The sequence below is a fragment of the Odocoileus virginianus genome, chromosome 27, assembly GCF_023699985.2.
Source record: "Odocoileus virginianus isolate 20LAN1187 ecotype Illinois chromosome 27, Ovbor_1.2, whole genome shotgun sequence".
Lineage (NCBI taxonomy): Eukaryota > Metazoa > Chordata > Mammalia > Artiodactyla > Cervidae > Odocoileus > Odocoileus virginianus.
In genome coordinates, this window is record NC_069700.1 from 12,573,926 (window position 1) to 12,596,905 (window position 22,980).

The following is a 22,980-nucleotide window of genomic DNA, read 5'->3' on the forward strand; positions in this document are numbered from 1 at the left end:
TAATCCACGTGTGTGCGTGTGTGTGTGTGTGTGCACTAAGTTGCCTCAGTCATGTCCGACTCTTTGCGACTTTGTGGACTGTAGCCCACCAGACTTCTCTGTCCACAGGATTCTCCAGGCAAGAATACTGGAGTGTGTTGCTATGCCCTTCTCCAAGGATCTTTCTGACCCAGGGCACCCAGGGATCGAACCTGTGACTCTTAAGTTTCCTGCATTGGCAGGCAGGAGACAAGCATGCACTCCATACCCCTGAGGCAATCTTTTACTAATATTGAACCTGTCAACCGAGCTTTAGTCAATGTTGAGTATCAGAAAATTTGACACGGTAATCACTGACTGGTTCCTTGAGACCAGTGAAGCTTTCTTGGTGGCTGACAGTATAGAAGGACTAGCATAGTGGGTCTCTGTCTACCTCCTGTCAGGCCACTCTCTTCCCATTCATATATTTCAGTTTCACTGGCCGTTTTTTCCACTTCAGAGCCTTTGAATCTGCAGACCCCTTTGCCTAGAATTTTTTTCCTTGCTTCCTCACATATTCTCTCTCCTCTGATTTCTTATTTTAGGCTTCAGTTTACATATCACTACTTCAGAGAGTAGTTTCCTCTTCATATGAGATTCAGACGAGTAATGGCCTCTCATAACTGGGGGGGGGGGGGGGGCCCTGAAACTGACATCTTGCCATGAAGCAGGTGAAAAGAACTCTGCTCTGATTGAGGAACGCAGCTCCATTAGCACCCACGTGGGGAAGAAATGGCACCATTTTTACAGTTATTATGAAGGATGATAAAATTACTGCTATTATTTGTCAGTACTTAGAGAGCAGTTGTACCCTTGTCCTCATCTCTTTTAAGAATTCATAAAGAGTGAATAAAAGGGACTTTACTAAAGATGTCATGGGAAGAATGAGAAGAAAATAATCTGCAAATATATCTCCGTTTCTAAGCAACTTTCTTTGCTGCTTTGGTTTATTTTATCCAGTGTTAAATGTTTACCAACCAGCTCTTTCAGGGGTAGAAAGGACTTATTCGTAGAGTTGCCAACTGCTGTGGTGTAAATATTCTCATCATAGTTGATTTAACACCATCAACATGATATTACTGAACATGGAGTTATGAAGAAATGCCAATCATCAGCCCTTGGGAACCAAGAGGAGCCAACTAGAGTACCCTACTATCCCCTTAACACCAACCACATCGATTCTTTTCTTCTTCCTCACAGATTTAACTTCTCTCTCAGCTCCTGACTATCAAACATCCCATATCTAAAACCTACTCAGAAAAACAAAGGGCCTCAGTCAACAAGATTCAGCCTTTCTAGAAGGCAGTATATATATTTTTTATTTGATCAAAATTATTGAATAGCAACTATGTGCCCAAACCTTAGAATACAGCAGTGAACAAGGAGGACAAGCTTTCTGTCCTCATGAGTTTATAATCTAGCAGCCAGCCAGCCAATTACATCCATAATTTTAACATTACTAATATAATAAATGCTCTGAAACAGGCCTGGTGCTAAGAGAAGATTTAACAGAATGTCTTGACCTACATTGAGAAATCAGACAAGGTCTCTGTGAGGAAGAAACACTTAGGATTGGCAAGGTGGGAAATGGAAGAGTGTTGCAAGCAGAGAGAACAGCCTGAGTGCTGGCTCTGAGGCAGGAAGACAGTGAACAGAAAGCTAGCCAGTGTGACTGGAACATGGGGAACCAAGAGTGGGTGATGCCAGGCAGAGGCTGATTTACACAAGGTCTTTGGATGTAGGACTTTATTCCAAAAGCAGCTGGAAGCTACTGAAGAATCGGCAGGAGGAAAGTTAGATGCTTAGGTTTGTTTTCCAGAGCTCACTCTGCCATGTGTGGAGGTTGTTGTTTAGTTGTGAAGCCGTGTCCGACTCTTTTGAAATCCCAAAGACTGTGTAGCCCATTAGGCTCCTTTGCCCTTGAGATTTTCCAGGCAAGACTACTGGAGTGGGTTGCCATTTCTTTCTCATATGGCAGTATATTTTGTTGGCATAGCTTGACTCTTGAGATCTTAGTCACCAAAGTATTTCTTCTAAACTCTAATGTGCTAGGTCATAAGAGGAATTCAAGAGAATGTTATCTCCTCTCTGTTTATTCATAGGTCATCTCTTATACCATGGCTGTCATTTGGGATATTATTATCTCAGTTTACCAATTAGGAAATTGAAGTTCAAGGAGTTTAAGCCATTTTCTCAAACTCACTGAGATAGGAAGTGGAATAACTAGGATTTGAAGCCAGCCTGTCTGGTTCCATTTGTGGGCTCTTGATCTTTATTTTACATTAAGTGCACCTGTGAACCATGCTGTGTCACTGAGCTCTGGCTGAGAAGCACTGATAGAGTCATTTCTCCATCAGCCCCACAGTCTTTTCAGGATGTTGCTGGAGAACAACAGAATTAATACTATGACTCAAACTGTTTTAAATATGGAAATTCAGAAAACTTTTCTTTTGTGTCAATTTAGTGCGAAACACAAAGCCAAATAGAGCTGTGAGTATAAACTGGAGCTAAGACCTTTTCAACATCTGTAGAAAAGCAGTGATTAAAGTATTTTAGGCCAGATTTCACAGGGTGCTGCATCTTGGAGGCAACCCAGAGGATCATTATTAACTGGACAAAGGATCAACATATCAGGGGAGAGTCTTAGAAAATCAGTTCATTCTTCCTAAACTGTTTCTGATGGATATAGCATCCATTCACCTGTCTTTTAAAAAGAACGCTCATTTTATACTGTGAAACCTTGCCTCCCCAACCTTCAGTCCAGGTGCTGTAGGTGGCATTCATTCCATGTCCCACTTCCAAAGAGTTGGTGTGGGATAAACTTTATGGCGTGTGAACTTTATCTCAATAAAGCTGTCATTTAAAAAGTAGAATTCATGCAACTTAGACTGGCAAATTAAAACATTACATTTTCCTGGCCACAGTAAATTTGTTCAGGGACAGTTATGCAACTTAATCAAGCTAATAAGAAGAAATGAGACTTTTGCAGGGATTGTTGAAAGGCACACTTAAAAAAATTTTTTTTAATTGAATTGAATCTAGGAAGATGTTTCTACAGGTAGCCATCTCATTACCTCATGGAGCCAGAGAATAAGCCCAGGCTTCTCAAGACAAGAAATTGAAATGGTATTTCCTGATGACATTTTGTTTCTCTTTTCTCCCAATCCAACCTTGATTGAAGTGGGATCTTAATCAAGAGTTCACTAACAAGCCAATAACCTATCTTTATTTAATCCAATGTGGATTATAGTTTCTGTTATTTGCAATGACAAAGAAGTTCTAAATGATGAAGAAATGCATACTAGAAGGACACTAGACTGTAGAACAATCTAGGGTAGGGTAGTTTCAAGAAGAGTGAAGAATCCTTTCTTCTGGGCTAGAAAGTTGGTAACTCTTAACCTTTCATGTAAAGTGGTAAATAACTGATCAAATGACTATCATGTATTTTATCTTGGGACTCAGACTGTTTATTGACGGAAGGATGGAACATCAGAGGACGAAGTAGAATGATGTCAGAATTTTAGAGTATATTGGCTATTTCTTGTGGCCTATGTTCTTGTGCTCCAAAAAGGAGGGCTTGGGTTGTGATTCATTATGAAATCGAAGAGCCAGCATCAACATTTAAAAAATACTCCTAACCCCACAGATTCAGTCTAACCACCTTGCAAAAAGCACTTCTGCCTGAGAAACTGAGCAAGTACTGTTTACAAAAGAGTGGCTGTAACATAGGGCTGGAGCAGAAGAACCTCACCTACCTAGCCCAGCACATCATTTTGAACTCTTCAAGACAGATGTGGAAAGAAAGGTCACTAAACTAAGGGCTATAGAAGAACAACAGGGCACTGAAACCCGCTGCTAAGAAACAGAAGTCCAGAGATCCTGTTCTAGACTCAACTAGTTGTCTGGCTTTGGCTGTTAGCCCAGAGAATTGCAAAGAAGCAAGAGCCAACTAAACTCCAAGTCTGGTAAACAAAGACTAGTGATTATCTCACATCTGAATCTCTTGCCACACTATTAGTAGCTAAAGAGATAGGAAGGGAAATCCTCCCCAAAGTCCACCTCAAAAATAGTCATGGAGAACAGGGACCATTTTGACCAATGAAGAAACAGACTCCACTGCTATGATTGGGAACCTTGCTATTCTTATTCAGCAGTGTATGATCTATATGAACTGGGGACCACTGTGTGTTTTTTCATTCCTTTTCCTTTTTCAAAAAAAGGGTTGATGGAAGCTTGGTAACAAAGACAGATCATGACTTCACTTTTATTTCTGATTCTCTTCCCCAGATAACTTGAAATTCGGTTTAGAGTGTAGTGTTGGTTCTAGCCTATCAGGAAGCAAATGCTGATGAAGTCAGAAGTGCAAAAAGGTGTATTGGCCAGGGGTTGAGGGGTGGGAGGGATGGGGAGTGCGGGTGGGGAGAGCTTTATACTACTTTAAAAAAGTATATTGGGAGTAATGTCTATAAGGGCTTCCTTGGTGGCTCAGTGGTAAAGAATCCACCTGCCAATACAGGAGACACAGGTTTGATCCCTGAGTCAGGAAGACCCCCTGGAGAAGGAAATGCAACCCACTCCAGTATTCTTGCCTGGGAAATCCCATGCACAGAGGAGCCTGGTGGGCTACTGTCCATGAGGTCACAAAGAGTTAGACATGACTTAGAGACTACAACAACAACAACAAATGTCTGTAAAAGATAGAGGGGGAGCAAGTTGGGTAGGGAAAACCTTCAGTTGACAACAGCAATCAAATGAAGTCTAGGTCAGTGCCATGGGCAGTTTTGTAGCAAAAACTGCAGTCAGAGTAATGGCTACATATGAATAAGTCTATCAAGTTTCATCATTACCTGGGGGCGGTTGCTCAGGAAGAGCATGACCTCAGCTGAGAGGCCGGGGTGGATCCTGAAGGCGCTGCTGGCTGAAGCTGGTAGCTAATTGCACTCGTCACAGCTTTTTTGAGAGCAGCCCTGTTGGTTGCACTTCCATAGTTGCCACAGGGTGGTGATCAGTTGATCTGACCATCTGAGCAGCTTGTGTCTCTCATTACCAATAATACATATTGCATATGTGGTGGTGTGTGTGTGTGTGCATGCACATGCACACGAGTCATTTTTATCATTTAATTTGGACTTTCCTAGATCATATGGAATCACTTAGAGGACTTAGACACGTATTTCAATGGAGCAACTAGACAGGCCTTTGAGTTGTCTTAAGAATGGAGTGGTTGTGTTTTGGTTGCATGTGGTATTCCTGTATAGAAGTGTGGGCATGTTTTCAGGTGTGCATATGGAAAGAAGGGTGTGTTGGAATGTTGAGTTGCTGAAAGGAATGAAATGACTAGTGAAAATCCATTTTTCTACCTAGTACTTGGTCATCATTCCAATGTTCCTCTATGGAGGCCCCCTATTCCACACCAGTGCAGGTGGTTTAGAACAAGCTTGTTCCACACTTGCATCCAGAGGTGAGTGCCTCTCAGTCATTGTACTGCAGCCCCCATGTCATAGCAACTCTTCAAAGAAAGGCACAGTACCCAGTCAGAGCTGACGGTCTCCAATGAGACTTTTGTTTTTAGATTATTTAGTGAAAAGTAACTTGTTCTTCTTTTCTTCTGGATTTGAATCTGGAAATTGGCCGGGAAACTAATGACAGAGTCTGAGAGTGAAAATGACATTTTGAATGACAGAGTCAAGACATGGAGGGAGAAATTGGTTGTGGGTGAAATTATTAGAGGCTCTAAATCTATTTTTTGCCTGAAGCATGAACCTTCCAAAGATTTCAACATCCAGTTTTACTTAAGAAAATCTGGTTAATGTGTATTCACACACACATCATTCCCCACAGACCTAAGATGTATATACACACATATATACACATGCTGTTCTGTTTATATTTTCTTCTGTATCTACTTCTATATTAAAAGTGAGTACACACTGACATCTCTAATTTAAATCCAGTACCACATGGTTCCTCCTTATTCTGTCTGCTTTTGTATTTCTCATTCTCTTGCTAGTGAGAAACTTGGCTCCCATTATCCTCAATAAATTATTTGCTTGATCCTCTTATATGTAACTAATCTCCCATTGTGGCCACCATGCCTCTTCCCCTGTCATAGACACCCTCTCACCCTTGGAATCCCACCCTCACCCTTGGCAGACACTCTTCTTACTCGGTCTGAGTTCTGATACTTTGTGCCAGGTTGGCACAGGTGCTGTCCCATACAGATATCCTGGGTCATCCCTGGCAGGTACTGTCCATAGTATGGAGATACCATTGTTCATGGAACCATTTACCTGTTGAAGGATGTGTTAGTCCAGTAATAGTGTGTGGTATTACAAATAAAGCTGCTGTGGACAGCAGCATGTTTCTGTGTTAACATGGGTCTTCATTTCTTTGGAATCAATGTCCAGAAATGTAATTATAGATCATCTGATGTTTAGTTTTTTTTAAAACCACACTAAGTTCTTTTCCAGAGTGGTTCTACCCCATTACATTCTCCTAGTCTAATGACTTTTTCACTAAATTGTTCAGGCAGAGCAGAGCAAAGCAGGGAAAACAAGGGAAGGGAAGGAAAAGAGGAAAAGGAAGAGATAGTTGTAAACTATCACCTATAGTTAAGTCTATGTCTATGTCTGGTTTCTCTGGGCTTCCCAGGTGGCTCAGTGCTAAAGAATTTGCCTGCCAAGCAGGAGACAAGCTTTTGATCCTTGGGTCAGTAAAACCCCCCTGGAGAAGGAAATCGCAATCCACTCCCAGTATTCTTGCCTGGAGAATTCTAAGGACAGAGGAGCATGACGGGCTGCAGTCCAAACGGTCACAAAGAGTCAGACACGGCTTAGAGATTCAGCAGCAAAACACAGCTGCTTTCTTTAATTTTTTCTTTTGCTCTGGATTTCTGTTTTCATGCTACTAACATATCATTTTAATTTTAGTCTATAGATGTTCTTTTATAAGAGCATTGTTTTGCATGTGCATGCATGCTGTCTCTTCAGTCATTCCGACTCTTTGTGACCCTATGGACTATAGCTCGTCAAGCTCCTCTGTCTATGGCATTCTCCAGGCAAGAATACTGAAGTGGGTTGCCATGCCCTCCTCCAGGGGATGTTCCCCACCCAGGGAATCTCTTATGTTTCCTGCATTGACAGGGAGGTCTTTTATCACTACTGCCACCTGGGAAGCCCAAGAGCACTTTTTTATCTATTCTTTTCAGAACTATTCTTCAATATTCTGTCCATTAAAATTTTTAAAAATCCAGTTTTCAGTTCCGTTCCGTTCAGTCACTCAGTCATGTCTGACTCTTTGCAACCCCATGAACTGCAGCATGTCAGGCCTCCCTGTCCATCACCAACTGCTGGAGTCTACCCAAACCCATGTCCATTGAGTCGGTGATGCCATCCAACCATCTCATCCCTGTCGTCCCCTTCTCCTCCTGCCCTCAATCTTTCCCAGCATCAGGGTATTCCAGTTTTATTGAGGTATAATATGCATACAATAAAGTTCAACATTTTTGGTGTGCAATTCTAAGAATTTTGATGCACAGAATCATATAACAACCATTATTAAGATATTGAACATTTTTTAACACCTTAATATGTTCTCTCACTGTTTACAGTAACCCTTTCCTTTATTCCCAATTCCTGTCAGTTGATGTTTTCTGTTTTTATAGTTTAACCTCCAGAATGTTATACAAATAGAATCATGTAAGTATGTAACCATTTATGCCTTTTTCATGCAGAATATTTATGTATGTTAAGGAATTCATTTCTCTTCCTGAATAATATTCCATTAAATGTCTGTACTAAAGTTCAACTATTTAGTAGTTGAAAGACATTGGGTTGCTTTCAGGTTTTTCTGGTATTTGAAAAAATGAAGTTTATGAACATTTCCTGATTTCTGCAAAAATTCTTTTGATACTAATTATTTTCATGTATAGTTTTATATTATTTTTTATTTGCTTGCCATGTCTATGTTCTAGCTTCTAATTATTATTTTTTCTCTTTCCTGTGTTATATCTGTCACTTGTTTTGTAGTCTCTTTTAGAAAAATCAGCTGTTGATTTTGTCATGTGTTTTTAATTTCTAATTTGTTTTATTATGCTTTTATTATTTTTTCACCCAAGGTTTAAAAATTTTATCTAAGATCTTAATTTAATGTTTATTTAATTATTAGTAACCAAATAATTTAGAGGAATATCTTCTCTTTTTTTAATTTTTCTTTTTTCTTTTGGTGACATCGCATGGCTTATGGGATTTTAGTTCCCCAATCAGGATTCAAATCTGGGTCCCCCACATCTTCCCCCCGCCCCGCCCCCACAGTGGAGGCATGGAGTCCTAATCACTGCACTACCAGGGAATTCCCAGCGTATTGAATTTACTTGCCTTTTACAGTTTTTGATAAGTACTTTACTTTTTAAAATAAGTTTTTATTGTGTTCTTTCTGCTTGATAAGTCTAATTCTAGGAGAATTAAATTTTTTTGTATGTAACTAGGCTTTTTTTTGGTTTAATATTTTTGTTATTAATTTCTGTTTTTATCACAACTAATGGCCTGGAGAACATTATGTATGCACTATAAATAGAATTCCTGCACCTCATTTAATTTATTACAAACATCAATTAATTCTGTATTTGAAGATGTCAGGACCTTTTATATAATACTTCATTCACTCAATCTCTCATATTGACAATAGAGAATTAAAATCTCTAGCATAATTTTGAGTCTGTCACTTGCCTGTATTTCTAACAAACACATATACACCAGGGTTTTGACACTTGGGTCACGTTCTCTACCTAATTTCTGCCACTTCTGCACATAAATTACACATTCCATTTCTTACTGTCAGAGTTTCTTAGTCTCTCCTCCAACTCTTACTTCCTTTCAACAGCTCACTCTCCTCACCATATCCTGGACCTTATTATGGCTTGGGGCTCCTCCACCTATGACATTGCTCTCTCAGACCACATCTTTCTTCTTGATTCCTGACTCCCACAAAGCAACAAATTCATCTAATCATGTCCTGTAGCCTCTCAGCTCTTTTCCTTCTTCCAGTTGGATTTATCCCATTTGGGATTCTCATTCCAATTTGACTCTCATTTTCAACCACTGTGGCTTCGTTCTCACTGGTACCTTGAATTTCCTGTTCTTCTTGGTCCTTTTACTCTATCTGTCCTACAGATCCCCAACATTGGGTCAAGACGCTCATCTGCCTTCTCTGTCAATACACTCATTCAACTACATTCAGGGGCTGCAGAATCAGTAAGGATTCTTTATTGACAACGAGAAGTCAACTGGAGCTAGCTTCAAAGGAAATTATCATGAATATTCACATTTGCACCCGCTCAGGACTTCTCTCTTCATTTTTATCTCTGTTTCTGTCTGCCTGAATGCTTCTTTCTTCTCTCATTCTCTCTCTTTGGATCAGCTTTCTCATCTCCCATAGTCACATGGATTCTCCTTTACAAACAACTCTTCTGTTAGATGTCAAAACTGATATTGGACTCTTAGTCTCAATTTTGACTTCATAGGGGAAGACCTTTGATTGGGCCAATTTTGGTCAGAGGTCAACTCTAGATTAATCTATTAGGGCCAGAAGGGCATGGTCATGTTGTTGTTGTTGTTGTTTTTTAATTATTTATTTATTTTTGTTTGCACTGGGTCTTTGTTGCTGCACATGGGCTTTCTCTAGTTGCGATACACAGGCTTGTCATTGAGGTGTCTTCTCTTGTGGTGCACGATCTCTAGGGTATGTGACCTCAGTAATTGTGGGGCATGGGCTTTGTTGTTGCGTAGCATGTGGGATCTTCCCAGACCTGGGATTGAACCCATGTCCCCTGCATTGACAGGCAGATGCTTAACCACTGGACCACCAGGTAAGTCCCATGGTCATGTTTTATAAAAATGGCAGCTGGGGACTCTTGTTACCAAGGGATTGTGTTACCATGTGCTCATCCATGAACTTATGGCCAGGGAGGATAAGATATGCTGATGGGCTTGCCCAATTATATGTAAAATCCAGTACTATGGTTGGAGGAATTCTGTGTTCTGATTGAACTGGTCTTAGTCACTTTCCCACTAATAGAGGCTGAAAGTAGTCCATGGCTGCCTGAACCACACAGAATTAGAGTAGGTTCTTCTGGACAAAGAAGAACAATGACCATCTGATGTAGTTGCTAATGACAGATAATGAAGCTGAGAAACTTCCTGGTACATCTGTTTATTGGAAATTTTTTCATATGCAGGGCTAAGCTATGGTCTAAGTTTTTACTCAGTATGTTTTTGTTGCTTTATTTGAAGTTTTTAAAAAGATCTTAGCATGTTAAAAATATCCACATTCATTGCCAAATATCAAACACTTTTTTCAAAGTCAAATATAAATGACCTTAGATTATTTTGGATTAACCACATCATTGTTTTCCTCCATTAGCCAAGATAATCAACAATCAACTAAATAAACTTATATGTCATTTGTCTAATAATACATCATAATTTTGTCAAAACAAGTCAACTTCAGGGAATACAGTTTTGTTTTGAGCAAATTCATTTAGGATATGAATTTTGCCATATTTACACATAACATAAATATATCCTTTGAAAAGAAATGCTTTAATTATTCAGTGAGTGCCTTTTTTTAAACAGACTTTTTTGCCTCCTTACAAATCATTTGTTGAGAAATTAAAGTGGGTAAATATAAGAATACAACAAAAAGAAGACAAAATGTCTTGTTTCCTTCATTTTCCTTGCTTTTCCTTTTGATCTTTGTTCTTACTTTCTGGTTGAATGGACAACAAACTAAAGGGGGTCTTTGAGAAATTTAGAATAACTGGACACTCTACTTCCTCCCCTCCTAACTATTGCAGCTTATTTACTTATTTTATTTATTTGGCTGTACCGGGTCTTAGTTGCAGCATGTGGGATCTAGTTCCCCGACCAGGGATCCAACCTGGGCCCCCTGCATTGGGAGTACAGAGACTTAGCCACTAGACCACCAGGAAAGTCCTTGCTGTTGCAGTTTAAACCTGATTTCTCTGCAACTTCAGGGAATAAATTCTCATGATATCAGCTATATGTTGATAGGATTGGGTTGTAAGAGTTGTTCTGTTCTCTGGCATAGAGACTCTGACTAGTATTGTCCTCCATGGCCTTTGTCATTCTCACCACTCACTCTCAAAGAGGTTTTCTCTCAGTGGAATTGCAAATCTCTGAATTTCCCCTACAGATTTATCACTTGTAAGAAAGTACTTGGAAAGAAGCCAGTGAGAGATATGACTAATAGAGAGCATTTAATGAATGCATCAAACACACACACACACAAGCCATGAGTATCCAATGGTTAAGGAGAAAAAAAGAAAAAAGGATTTTCTGTTTCTACATTTTCCTGGCAATGATCACATTCTGCTATTTTCCAGTGAAATACATCTCCAATATAATATATTAGTTGACTCTTGATGATCACTGCTAAGGTCTTATTATTTCACAGAGAGTTCTAGTTATTAAAAAGTCACATTTCTTTAAATATGCTTTTTAAAATAACATCAGCCAAATGTATTCGATTTTTTAAAACTAGGTGAACAACCTTTATTTAGTCTCCGAATATTTATGTCTCAGGTACTATGATATAATGCTTAGAAAATCGTCACTGTCCTTTCTCAGAAGTATGACTTCAGTAGTTTTTCCCTCTTTTTACAGTACCATGAATTTTCCCATCTCCAAAGGATTATTCTCATTTAACACATAATAATGCTCTTGTTTTTCCTATCTTAACAAAATTTCCCTCCTTTTGAACCCACTTTCTGCACTTTTATAGTCCTGTATCTTTGCTCCTCTTTTAAAAAAATTTATTTTTAACATTTATTTATTATAATTGAAAGATAATTGCTTTACACTATTGGTTTGATTTTTGCCATACATCAACATGAATTAGCCATAGGTGTACATATGTCCCTTCCTTCCTGAATCTCCCTCCCACCCCACCCACCCCTGCTCCGTAGGTCTTCATGAGCACCCGGATGATCTTTGCTCCTCTTTGTGGTAAAACTTCAAAGTTGTCTCTAAGTCCTACCTCCAGTTATCATCCCTTCTCCCTTGAATCCACTTCATTCAACTTTTACCCACTCCCATCCACCAAAACTACCCTTCCAAGTTGCTCAATTCAGTAACTTTTTCTCAGGCTTCCTCTTACTTGACCTGTGCACGTAACTGGACACAGCTGATCACTCACTCCTCCATAATATGCTGTTATCATTTGACTTCTGGGATACAACCCTCCTAATTTTCTTCCTACCTCACTGGTTACTCCTTATCAGTTTTCCTTGCTGGTTCTTCTGTCCTCTTATCTTAGTATTGGAGTGCCCCAGGTGTCCCAGTCTTTGATCCTCTTCACTTCTTATGTCAATTCTAATCTCATTTAATATTTTGGCTTAAATATCATCTAAATTTCTCACCCAAACCTCAGAATCACAATTCTAACTGCCAAGTTAACAACCCAATTGGATGTCTAGTAGGCATCACAAGCTAAATAGTTTTGAAACCGAGCTCCAGAAGCAATGCCACTTGATAGCAGTGAATGCACCCAATAGCAGTGAGCTCACATCTAGTTTCTAAATACCATTTCCTCCTGAAAGGAACCACAACTCCTTGGAGAACTGGCTGGTTCCAGGCATAGGACAGAGCAAGTGCAAGATGAGCCTAGGGCATGTTGTGCTGCCAGAAAATGAGGTGCTGGGGGAGGGGGGAAAGGAGTAATTATCTGGCAGTCAAGTGGTTAGGACTCTGTGCTCTCACTGTCAAGGGCAGGGGTTCAATTCCTGGTGAGGGAACAAAGATCCCACAGGCTGCTCAACACGGCCATAAAAGAAAAAACAAGGCGGATGTGTCAAAAGAGCACAGAAGCTAACCTGAAGGCCAATGGTCAAACCTGGAATAACATGAGCATCAAATTAATTTTGGTAGTGGATTATAAACCAGAGAATAAAGTAAGTATCTGTGAAGCCATACTAATATAAATAATTGAATAGAGAAATGAGAAGGGAGCCCATTTAATAGTAAAACTAGAAGGAATAATGGAAATGGAAAATGACCTTTGTCAAACAGCATAATAATAGCTGTTGTCTACATTCCTAGATCATTAAAGGATACTAAAATGGAGGCAAATACACGGTGGGAAACAGAATATTTATATACTCTTAAAGTATCTTCCCACAAGACACTTACTAATAACAATGGGAAATATAGTAACCTTACACTGCAGAAGCCATGTTCACTTACATCACTGGTAAGTGAGACCTATCAATATCAAGTACCTCCTTGATATGATGGACCGAGAGGGGCACAACATCACTGCTGGAGAGTGTTGCCAAAAATTTGTAACCTGAATTTGGTCATTAGCAAACATCAGACCAGCTCATATTGAGGGACATTTTACAAAACATCTGATCCATATTCTTCAAAAGTGTCAAAGTCACCAAACCCAAACGAAGAATGAAGAACTGCCCTAGGCTGGATATCATATCAATGTTAATAGTATTGTATCAGTGTTAATTTCCTGGTGTTGATAATTATACTTTGTGTGGGTATGTGTTAGTTGCTCAGTTGTATCAGACACTTTGCGATCCCACGGACTATGACTTGTTAGGCTTCTCTGTCCATGGAATTCTGCAGGCAAGAATACTGGAGTGGGTTGCCATTCCCTTCTCCAGGGGAGCTTCTCAGCCCAGGAATCAAACCGGGGTCTCCTGCGTTACAGGCAGATTGCTTATAGTCTGAGACACCAGGGGTTATACTTTGGTTATACAAAATGCTATCCTCTGGGGAAGCTAGGTGGAGGTTATACATGAAATAATTATAATAATTTTACAACTTTAAAAAATCTAAAATTTTTTCAAAATAAAAAAAAGTAAGAAGATTCAAAAATACCCTAAGTTCCTAATCTCCCCCTTCAGCAGACTGTTCCATTTCCATTGATAGCGATTTCATTGTTCTTGTAGTCTAGGCCCCAGACTTGGAAGTCATCATCCTTTATTTCTTTTTTCTCCTGATACCCTAAATCAATCCACAGGAAATTCTAAGGACTGTGTCCTCAAATATGTCCAGAATCTAACCACTTTTTATCACCCCCTACGCATGCCCCCTTAGTCCAGGATTCCATCAGTGACTCCCTGGGTTATTTCAACAGCTTTCTAACCAAACTTCTTCATCTGCCCCTCCTCTTGGAACTCTTGAAAAGTCAAAGGTCTGAAGACACTTGTAGTTTGGTTTTGTTCAATCTCTGACATCTTATTACTTACTCTGTTCCAACCATGCTTATCTTCCATCTCTTTTCAAAAAAATTGTTTATTTATTTATTTTTATTGAAGTATATAGTTGACTTACAGTACTATGTAAGCTATAAGTGTACAACAGAAAAATTTCAATTTACAGTCTTTCAAGGTCATACTGTTTATAGTTATTATAAAATATTGGCTATATTCCTTGTGTTGTACAGTATATCTTTGAAGCTTATTTATTTTATACATAGCAGTTTACCCCTCTTAATCCCCTAATCCTGTCTTGTCCCTCCACTTCCTTCTCCCACTGGTAACCACTAGTTTGTTCTCTATATCTGTGTCTGTTTCTTTATATTTGCTCATTTGTTTTATTTTTTAGATTTCATATGTAGGTGATAATGTACAGTATTTGTCTTTCTCTGTGTGACTTATTTCACCAAGCATAATACTCTTCAAGTTTATCCATGTTGTTGGAAATGGCAAAACTTCATTCTTTTTTATGCCTGAGTGGGTATCACATCCTCTTTATCCATTCATCTGTTGATGGACCCTGCTATCTTTTGAACATGACAGGTGTGCTTTTTCCTTAGAGACTTTCCCCTGGCTGGTACCTTTTATTTGAATGCTCTTTCACACACATTTTTTTGCTAACCTCCTTATCTTTTTGAAGTCTTTGCCTAAAGGTCTTTTTCTCAACAACCCAACCAATGTAGGCTTAAAAATTGCAAGTCCATCTTTAAAAATTGCAGTGCTCACTCTTGGTTCTCCTTAATCTGCAGCAATTTTGAGGTTATTTTATCACCTCTGAACATACTATATAATTTTAATTTATATCATATTTATTATGTATTTTCTGTCTATTACCTGCTGTCATATAGACTCTGAAGAGGGATGAGATATTGGTCTGTACTATTTCCCCTGAGTGTTAAAATAGTTCTTGGTGTACTGTATATACTCAATAAATATATTACTATATAGCTCAATAAATTTGTTATTTGAGTCATATATTACTGAAGGATAGAGAAAGGATAGAGAAGGATAGAGAAAATATCATATGTCTCTTCTCCAATCAGGGAGTTAGACAACCAATATCAATTGTTTAAAAGCTAAGAGAATATGTAAAAATAAGATTATGAAAGTGTTATTGCTCAGTCGTGTCTGACTGTTTGCAACCCCAAGGATTGTCCAGGCTCCTCTGTCCATGGGATTTTCCAGGCAAGAATACTGGAGTGGGTTACCATTCCCTTCTCGAGGGGATCTTCCTGACCCAGGGATCGAACCTGGGTAGCCTGCATTGCAGGTAGATTCTTTACCATCTAAGCCGCCAGGGAAGCCAGGGGGGAAAAAAAAAAAAGATTAGCCAGGACTCTTTTGGTTGCAATTGAAAGACATCTGCTCAAAGTAGTTTTAGGGATGGAAAGGGGAATTGATTTGTTCACAAAACTGAAGAACTCAGAAGTAAACCTAGCTCCAGGCATGTGGAAGTAGGGGGCTTACAGCTGTCTTTAGAACTTCTTGATGTCTCCCTACATCACTCAGCTCTACTTTCCTCTGAAATAGCCCAGGTCTCAGGCAGGTGTTGTCCACGTGGGGGCCCTGGAAGTTCCAGCCGTAGATTCTCCCTCTGACTGAGAGCCCAGAATCCTCTCTGGCTTGGCATGGGTTACCTGCCCTGGGGCAAGGCAATGTGGTGATCTCATTACTCTGGCCTGGGCCATAAGAACAGCCCCCAACCACCCACAGTGAGAGTGGAAGAAGGGAAAGATAAGATTAATTATAAAATTGAGCTAAACCAATTTGTGTAAATTGATAGAACAGGGTAGCTGATACTAGAAGTATAGCACTCTGACCCCTAGTGGTTAGATTACACTGAGAAAATTCATCATTAGCCCAAAGACAATAGCAGGTTAATTTATTTCACATCATGTTTTTAACATGAGGTGTCTCAGATGATAAAGAATCCGCCTGCAATGCAGGAGACCTGGGTTCAATCCCTGGGTTGGGAAGATTCCCTGGAGAAGGGAACGGCTGCCCACTCCAGTACTCCAGTATTCTGGCCTGGAGAATTCCCTGGATAGAGGATCCTGGCAGGCTACAGTCATTGTGGTCGCAGAGTCAGACACAACTGAGCAACTTTCACTCACTCACTTTTTCAATTTATTTAAGGACACCAGTGTCCTTTTATTCCTCTCCATTGAAACATTCACCCATCTGGAACGAATGTTCTTTTGACTATTCTTGTATCCTTTCTTAATTCTCTGTTTCTGCTATCATCATCTTCTTGGTTTCATATTTAGACTATAGTGATAATATCCTTATTTTTTATCCTTTATGAAAACAAACACCTGAAACTCTTACTAAAAAACTGCTTTACTTGTATGGCATTCAGCTGGGAAGTTTACCTAACAATTTATCAAACCCAATCAAAATCCCTGGGTCTAGAATTAATTTTCATGTGTCCCCTCATTCTTCTGTAGTTGAGAAATCATAGTTAGCTTTCTACTAACTAACTATGGTGGGAAGGTAGCATATGTAACAATATATTTGCATAATACATGTTGACCTTCTGAACCTTAAAAATTGAGAACATATATATAAATAGATTAATTCATTTTAAATTTCATTCTACTAAACTTATCTAATATTCTACACAGAAAATTTCATATATATTTATTATCATTTTTCAAGAGTGAATTAAATGCATGATTTATCATAAAGAGATACTGATTGGAGCAAATTTATAAGTATGCCAGCTAATTGCTCAAATCATAAACTAAATGTTAAATATGGCTCCTAAATTTTTATAACTTTCATATTTTATTCTTTCTTTCTTTGTTAAGTGGCTGCGATAGTAAGAATTCTCTAACTTCATTATTGCCCACATTTTCTCTTCAATGTTCACTGTGAAGAATAAAATTAAAAGATTGAGTTAATCACTCTGAAGGTTTATAATTTTACTCCATATTTCCCTTTTCATTCTTTTCCTTTTTTCTCCAGTGATTTTCTTTATTTGAAATTTTGCATTTTAAATGAAAGTATACAGTTTCTTTCTTCTGAGTTATTTATATAGAGTTGAAACAAGCACAAAAACCTAAAGTCAGACTGCCTAACCTTCAGTTTTCTCTGTAAAAAGGGGATAATGAGACCAATACTAGTACTCCTAATTTATAGGATTACTTATAGAGTCATTGTAATGAATACATTTGATAATTCACATAAAGGACTTAGGGTGGTTACTGGCACGTGTAAATTCTCAAAATATGTTAGCTTTTACAATTATTTTATAGGCTCAGTTGCATGTTTAAATGTATCTTTTTATACACCAACTGGTTTGTCTACCACCAATCACTTATAAAGCATTAAAACTATAATATTTTAATATTATATTGTTGGCTGGAAAAACAATAACAATATGGAGTGTCTATTCTTAGCAAGTTTAAAAGCTAATTTAAGAAACAAAGCATGAATATTTAAATTTATAAACAAAATGTGCTATATACATAAATGGAATATTATTTACCCTTAAAATGAAAGGACATTCTGACATGCTGCCACATGGATGAACCTTGAAGACATTATACTAAGTGAAATAAGCCAGTTACAAAAGGACAAATATTGCATGGTTCCACTTATATGAGGAAACTATAATAGTCAGATTCATACAAACAAATTCTACAGGATGGTTGCCATCAGGGTTTGGGAAAAATGGGGATTAGGGGGTTATTGTTTAATAGGTAGAGAGTCTCAGTATGGGAAGATGAAACAGTTCTGGAGATAAATGATTGTCTAAAAATGTGAAGGTACTGAATGCTACTTACTCAGCTGTATAGTTAAAAATGGTTAAAATGGTAAATTTTATGTTATGTACCTCTTAACAAAATAAAAAGATTTGAAATTTAAATGTTCATAAGAAAAAAATACAGTGTAAGCAGATAAATCAGTAAATAATAAATTATCAAATGTCATTTTAATTTTATTTATAAAATGCATCCATTTACTTTTTGAATAAATAATACATCTGCATGGTCCAAAAATGAAAGGTTCAAAATGACATACAGGGAAAAGCAAATCTTCCTTTAGCCACTCAGTATCTTTTCCTAGAGACATGATTATATTACCAATTATTTACACATCCTACCAGAGATTTTATACATGTATAAAACTGTAGTTATAGCTATAGTCACACACTCTTTTTCCACTTAAGAATAGTGCATAAAGAAATTATCATTCAATTAAAAATAAATTTAAAAAAGAATAGATAGTGCATTAAAAATAACCTTGTTCTTTTTCAAGAGCTGTATAGATACCATAAAGATATTTAACCTATTCCCTACTGAGAAGCCAGAGAGTTTTCAGTCTTTTGCTTTTGAAAGCAATCTTTCAAAGACTAATCTGGCACATATGTCATTTTGTGTAACCGTGAGCATTTCCATAAGTGAAATTCCTAGAAGCAGTGTCACTGGCTTTTCAAATTATTCAGATTGAGTGCCTTAAAGAGACAGATTTCACCAAAGGAGTGCTAGTGTCAGCTGCTTTATTCCCAAACTTGGAAACATCCTTGTATCCTCTCTTTTACACCTATCAATCTCTAAGTCTTGCTCATTTTACCTTCTCAATATCTCTTCTGTCTTCTCATTTCATTTTCCCATTGCTCACAGCCAGCAATTTCATTTAGGCTTTTCGCTGTTTGTTCATGTTTGAAATGTCTTCACACCCAGCCTCCTGCTCAGGTACTTTCATGCTACCCAATACAACCAGGATTAAGTTTAATGTCTTAATTTTAGCCAACAAAGCTCACCTTAATCCGTTTCAGCCTTTTCTGCTCTCACCCAACTTTACTCTTTTTGCTTTTATAATATATAACAGTTTATAGTTTTAGGCCCCCATGTATTTGCCCTCACTGTCTTCCGAGTCTGGAATACCTTCACGGCACCCCAGGCAGAAGTACTGATTTCCTCACGTAAGAGAAGGAACCTCCCTGCTGTGCCTACAGGCCCCTTGCATCCATCTTCCATAGGGACTGCTCTTCTCTACTGAAGCTATATCCTTGAAGTAGCCTCAAAGAGTGGTAGGGAGTTGTCTTTTTTCCTTTCTAACCCTAGCATCCAGCATCATCTTGCTTGAGGTCACATGGCATGCACTCCATACACTTTCTTTGATTGAACTTAAATCAGATCTTGTAGAGAAGGGGTGCACTCATTTCTTCACCTCACATATGTTTATTGGGAGGTTATTAAGTGCAAGATTATGTATTAGGCAGTGAGATTACCACCAAGAAGAAGAAGAATCAGGGCCTACTTTTGGTCTACAGAAAGAGGTGGGGCAACGTAACACACAATTCTAATTCATTTGGGTAAAGACTGCCATGGACCTTACGTCACAATTTAGAATTTTTTTATAGATAAGGATGAACAAAGTGTGGCATTTTAACTGGAGGGAGTTGCACTAGGAAATGTATTTACAAAACAAGGCAATAACCCCAAATCAGTGTGAAACCCAGAGTCAGGCATAATTCTGAATTCCTGTTTGTGGCCTACTGTCTTCTATAGTGGAGATGCTTTTCTGGTAAACAAGGTCAAATACGATCGATGTCTAGGGTAAAGAATAAGGTGAGATAACTCATGTAAAAGGTAACCAGGTCAGAATCTGTACATACCCCTTATAAAAATTCTCTTTTTACTCTAAACTTCTACTCCTAAACTATCTTCTGACCGTTAAAAAGCAAAAACAAAAACCAACAAAAACCCTTGCTTGGTGTTAAATGATCTATATTAAGTTTAATGCCGCTGTTCTTTCTTTACCCTTTTCCATGTTCGTTAACACGACCTCTTTTCACAAAAGGCTGAGGAAGCTGGGGATATGTAATGAAAAGTACAGGTTCTTTGGGAGTGCGGCAGAATTGGATTGGGTATGGAGGACAGTCACGACTAGCACAGTTATTTTGGACAAGTAATTAAACTCCTAGCTTCCTCTTCTGTAAAATAACAATAAATAAATGGGGAGGTAATGTTTATATAAAGCGTTGAACACTGTCCCACAGTAGTAAGAGCTTGGGCACGTATGCGTGCCCAGTGGCTCAGTCGCGTCCCCCTCTGCAACCCCATAGACTGTATGTAGCCCGCCAGGCTTCTCTGTCCATGGAATTCCCCAGGCAAGAATGTTGGAGTGGGCTGCCGTTTCCTTCTGCAGAGAAGAGCTCGGGGAGGTTAGCTATCAAACGATTCTGAAGAACTCTATGTCTTGAAGGTCGTCTTCTCCCTGCTGCCGTCAAAGGAATTGTTAAGTGTAATCGGTTAAACCTGAACGCGCAAGCTCGGCGCCGATGTAATTTGACCTCTCCGGGCCGCCGTCTGCGAGCATGCGTATATAAACGTGGCGGCACGTACGTGTCATGGCGAGCTCCAGCTGAAGTCTCTGCAGTTTCCGGAGAGTGGCGTGTAGGTTCTGTTACTTTTGGTTGGCTTGTTATTTCCCGACTGCTGGGTAAGGGTGGCGGGTGGATCAGTGTGGGGCAGAGTTTGGCCAGAGCTCCTTTTACGGCAGAGCCTTGTTCCCCCGGTTTCAGTCCTTCTCGTGGCCGGTCGCTGGTTTGTTTCGAAATTGAAAGGAAACTTACCAGCTGGGTAGGGAGCATTGGGAAGCAGATAGCGTTGCCTGAAGTGAGGACCGGGACGGTGGCCTTAGGTGCTGCAGGACTGTTAGGAGTACTTAAGAGATCTCGCTGCTTACTGTCAAATTTAATTTCCTCCGTTCTACTTTCTGCGTTAGTGAGTTCGTGGGACGGGATAAGGCTTTTACGGTTACCATGCTCTCACAAGGCTGCATCTCAATAAAAATTTAAATTGAAGTTAGTTTGAAGAGCAGGTGTCTTGATTTTTCACTTTTCTTTCGTGTTTGCTGGTGAAACCTGTCTCTGAATCTCGGGACGACACGTGTCTTTCGGGTGTCGGGTGATATGGACACCTATTTCTTTGATCTGTTTTGTAGTGTCCTTACTACTGGATCACGCAGACGTAGTCTAGTGCCGCATAGTATTTATAACTAAGACCGTATGCTGGATCTCAGTCATAGCAAATGTGGCAGATGTCAACATACCTGTCCTAATCAGTAAGAAATTGGGAGTAGTACGGAACACCGTTAACCTTGTTGTATGAAACAGCCTTTTATAGAATTTAATCCCTTTTAGGTAGTTTTAGAGGCCTTACTGTGGTTTTGTAAACTTGTTGCGAACTTTCTTTTCTAAACAGTTTTTATTTTCCAGACTCATCTTTCAAGACGATTTGAGGCTAATTGCAAATAATCAAGGTACTCGTTTATTTTAAAACTTTTATGTTGGGAGTGATATTTACCCAATGTAATATGCAAAGAGGTAGCCTAATTTTAATTTCTTAGGGATTTTTTTTCGCCGTCATTATATGGAAATGCCAAGATCTCCATATCACTAAATCCAAGAAACATTTTCACTCATTTTACTCGAGCTTTCATCACTTGCATCACAAGCAGCACTGATCATGTCCACCTGTTTGACATACTGTCTTCATTTTCCTTCTTTGACCCACTGATTTTTGTCCTTTGGTGACTGCTTCTTGGTCTCCATTATAGGAGGTTTGTCTTCTGTTGGGTAGGTTAATTTGAAGTTCCTTAAGGCTTGGTCCATCACCTTTTCCAATTAGAAGAAATTCTATTCTTTTTCTCTCCAGTTGATCTAATCTACTTCTTCAGCAACACTATTCTTTTTTATTTTAGCCATCCTAGTGTGTGAGAAGTGTCTTGTGGTTTTGATTTGTATTTGTTTGATAGCTAATGATGTTGACATCTCATGTTACTGGTCCTTTGTATATCTTCTTTGGAGAAGATACATATGTATCTTCTTGATGGTGTTCTTTGAAGCATGAACGTTTTAAGTCCAGTCTTTTTTCCTTTGTTGCTTTTCTTTCCCTGTTATAAGAAAGCTGTCATAAAAATGTATACCTATGATTTCTTTAAGTATTTCTTAAATTTAGGTCTGTAATCAATTTAATTTTTGTTTATGATGTGAAGTTGGAATCCAGCTTTATTCTTTGCACGTAGCCATCAACTATTTCAACACCATTTTTCGAAAGCATACTCTTCCTCATTGAATATTCTTGGTACCCTTTTAGAAAATCAGCTGACTAGGTGATGTGTTTTTGACAGGCATTCTAGATGATTTTTATGAAAAAACAAACAACTCCAGGACAGTTACTTTCAAACTGTAAGTGCGCGTCAAAACCACCTGAAGGGTTTGTTAAAGACTGCTGAGCTTTACTCCAGGCATCTGATTGAGTTGGTTTGGAGGGGGACCAAGACTTCATTTCTAGGAAGTTCTCTAGTGACACTTACTTGTGCTGGTGTGGGAACCATACTATAAAAACTACGGGTGTAGGACTTTGGTTCCCAACTGTGGCAGCACATGAGACTTACTGGAAAGTTTTAAAAAATATTGATGGCTAGGCTGAGTTCTAGAGATTGATACAACTAAGAGCCTTGCTCTAGTTATAATTTTGTTGTTGATGATTTTCTATAGCTCCTCAGGTGACTATAATGAACATCAGCTGAGAACCTTTGTAGAACAGGGGTTCTTAGTGGGATGTATAGTGGAATCACCTGGACAGGTTTTACATACCCACCCATAAATTCCACTCTGGAGATTCTAATTCAAAATGGGGCCTCGGTATTTGCTTTTA

The 22,980-nt window shown here is 38.8% G+C and overlaps 1 protein-coding gene across 6 annotated transcripts in view; it reads left to right on the top strand.

The window, feature by feature from the left end:
• Positions 1–22,980, top strand: part of CDKAL1 (CDK5 regulatory subunit associated protein 1 like 1) — a 603,129-nt gene that overhangs the window by 5,683 nt on the left and 574,466 nt on the right. For 2 of the 6 annotated variants that reach the window (XM_020875784.2, XM_020875787.2), the window contains exons 1-2: positions 20,619–20,712; positions 21,537–21,580. The exons of 1 other annotated variant lie outside the window; for it this stretch is intronic. The gene's annotated coding sequence lies outside the window, so the exon portion shown is untranslated. Of the gene's footprint in view, positions 1–20,613; positions 20,713–21,522; positions 21,581–22,980 lie in introns of those variants that run through there. 3 more of the 6 variants (XM_020875789.2, XM_020875785.2, XM_020875786.2) reach the window with 3 other exon arrangements.